Source organism: Bidens hawaiensis, unplaced genomic scaffold (genome assembly GCF_021521415.1).
Source record: "Bidens hawaiensis isolate Kalapana, Puna unplaced genomic scaffold, B.hawaiensis_p1.1 tig00022003_1, whole genome shotgun sequence".
In the NCBI taxonomy this organism is placed as follows: Eukaryota; Viridiplantae; Streptophyta; class Magnoliopsida; order Asterales; family Asteraceae; genus Bidens; species Bidens hawaiensis.
The window spans coordinates 244,945-247,967 of NW_027493410.1; the positions used below are offsets into that span (position 1 = coordinate 244,945).

The 3,023-nt window shown below is 37.0% G+C and overlaps 1 long non-coding RNA gene across 1 annotated transcript; it reads left to right on the forward strand.

The window, feature by feature from the left end:
* Positions 1–773: 773 nt before the first annotated feature.
* LOC143564426 (uncharacterized) lies at positions 774–2,686 on the forward strand. Its single transcript, XR_013140870.1, has 3 exons — positions 774–917; positions 2,232–2,280; positions 2,408–2,686. It is a non-coding gene; the product is annotated as an uncharacterized LOC143564426 (long non-coding RNA).
* Positions 2,687–3,023: the final 337 nt, after the last annotated feature.

Below are 3,023 nucleotides of genomic sequence, written 5' to 3' on the forward strand. Positions count from 1 at the left end.
TATTTGGTCTAAAAATCACTGGCAATGAGATAGGTCCGTGCAGTAGTGAACCTACAAATATTTTTTACGGGGTCAGAAATTTACCTCTTTGTATCTAAAGAACAATTATTTTGGTTTGCGTCTCGTCGGGTAGGGTCGGGTCTCATGATATCCATATTAAATTTGAAAAACATAACAAAAGTATGCCAATCGTCATTGAAAATGCATAAGAAAATTACAGCATCTTTATAGTTGCTTTCTACGGTTTTCATTTTTTAAAACCTAGCCGCTATATCATATCTAGAATTATTGCAAAACAAGTCTTTTCAATATAAGAAATACCGGTCTTATTGCCTATCCAATTACACGAACCGGACTTCACATACTCCATTGGCGAAAATTTCTCTTAGCACTTCCTTTTGTGACGGGTAAACAAGAGCTAAAAAACTTCAATAAATGATATACCCATGTAAATAATTTATTAAACCTTTTTGTATTTTTTATAGCCGAAACCAAATTTTCAAATTCGACACGATTTCAAGAGCTTAAACCCCTAATTTAAAAAACAAACAAAAAATGAATTAGAAAATGCAAAAATTTGCTATTTTTGTATGATTTTTTAAAGAAATATATACTTATTTTTATAAACTAAAGGTGTATAGTAACATTTCAAAGCATAAGGTACCTAATATGAAATTGTTAAAGCTAAAAGGATCAAAAGAATACACGTTTGCAGAATAATATCAATAATATTTTGTGTCCACTTATCCGATTAACAGTTGTCAATGGGTACTCCGGTGAAGGTGTACGGACCACCGTTATCAACGGCCGTGTCAAGAGTGTTGGTTTGTTTACTTGAGAAAGATGTCCCGTTTCAGCTTGTTCCTGTTAGCATGGCTAAAATGGAGCACAAGAAACCAGATTACATCAAAATGCAGGTTTGAAAGTTTATCTTCAAACGGGTTTAACAGGAAAGTTGAAGGGGTTAAGTGCAAATTTATTTTAATTAATTAGTTTATGTGAGTTTGAATTAGAAGAGGTTTATTATTTTAAGGGTTTGTGTGCCTTATCTGAGAATCGTGAATATTTTTTGGGCCGAATGTGAAAAAAATTGCGCCTTAAATTAGTCGTGTAATTGAGTTTAAATACTAAGGATACATTTTTTTTCCAAATATATATATATATATATATATATATATATATTTAAAAATAAATAAACAAAAATTAGGGCCTATGTTGGGCTGGGTCCGTTGACCACCTGGCCCTGCCTCATAGCCAGCTCTGAGTCATAGTAGGATTAGATTTGGGTTATTTGTTCATCAAATTTCTATTAGTATAAATAGAGGGTGTGCAGTAATTGTAATTTGTGGTTTTTGTTCTTAGTAATATTACTGTAAAGAGTGGAAAAATTTTCAAATATCGTGTGTTTTGTGTTCGAGTTTGGGGCCTGATTTCCATCATATGTTTGCGCACATTGACGCAGATAAGTCATGAGCGCCTCAAAGAAAAACTAACCAGGAGTGGATGCAAACGAGCCGAGTTACTCGAAAACGGTTTGATAAAAAGTTCGAAACAAGATGGGCCTGAGTCTCAAATAAAGCCCGTTTTAGTTATCGAACTCGGGCTTGAGCCTTGAACCTTGTGTCTTTTTTAGATTTTACTATTTTGGACTTTTATGTATTATTTTCAGCAGAGCTTTGGCTCGTTTAAGGTACGCCACAATAATACAAACAGTTAAATCGTATGCAAATTAATTAATAAATGAGTTGAGCCTGAGTCCGAGCCATGCTCTAGCGTTAGAAAAATTGCTCGAAACGAGCCAAGTTCGAGTTCTAGCCCTCATAAGTCAAAATAACCCGAGCTCGAGTTTTACAAAAATATCTCGAAATGAGGAGCCGAACTCGAGCTTTAGAAAAATAGCTCAAAAGTAGCCAAGTTTGAGCTTGGCTCGTTTGCACCCCTAACTGGGTGCTCATCGGGTAAGCGGTCGGGTTGTTTGGTACCATAAGCATAACAGTGGCCCGGTACCCCTAAGGAAACCGCTGCCAATATTTCGGTTTCCTCGATGGGGTTGCAATGTTGGTTTAGTGAAACCAATTGTGGAGTGTGCGATGCGTGAGTGAATCGGGTTGCTCGGCTTGCTCCCCTAGTATCATCGGGTATGGATCGTGAATTGGTTCAGGTTCTCGGTTTACACCCGGGCACCCTAAGACAAACCTAATTGACCCATCTTGTTACTCTTTTTGGTGCAGCCTTTTGGTCAAGTCCCAGCATTTCAAGATGATGAAATCACCTTATTTGGTAAGTCCTAATCTATGTGATTATTATCTTATTATTATTTTTCAAATAGGAATAATCAATTTTAAGTGTTTAGTTGAGATAAACTGATTATAACAAATGAAAGATTATTTATTTATGTTAACAAAAGAATCGAGAGCCATATGTTGACATATAGCCGAAAAATACCCAAACAAAGGAACCGCCGGTCTCTTTGGAACGAACCCGTTGGTCAAAGCTTCGATCGACCAATGGCTAGAAGCCGAATCACAAAGCTTTAATCCTCCAAGCTCGGTTCTAACCTTTCAGCTTGTTTTTGCCCCGAGAATGAAACTGAAACAAGACGAGGCGTTGATCAAACAAAATGAAGCAAAGCTTGTGAAAGTGCTTGATGTCTATGAGAATCGGCTTGAATCGTGCCGGTACTTAGCTGGTGATTGTAACATTTTGGGTTTTTCCGTTTCATGTTTGTACCCGACCCGATTCGTTGTCGGTTAAAATAATCCAAAAATGAAAACTATAAAACTCAATTATAAAGTTTATGGCCAAAAGTGTAAACTTTAAAACCCCCTTTTAACTTTAAAAGAATCAATTTCCATTTAAAAAGTTTATGAAACTTGAGGGGCCAAAACTGTAAATACCATTATTATACCCAGCCCCCCACCCCCCGGTCTCCCTTGATTTTCAGGCCACACCTCCGGCCGCCGGAAACTGCGCCGGAGTGGCCCCAATCCCCATTTTCACGCGTTTTTAACCCCGAGTAAATA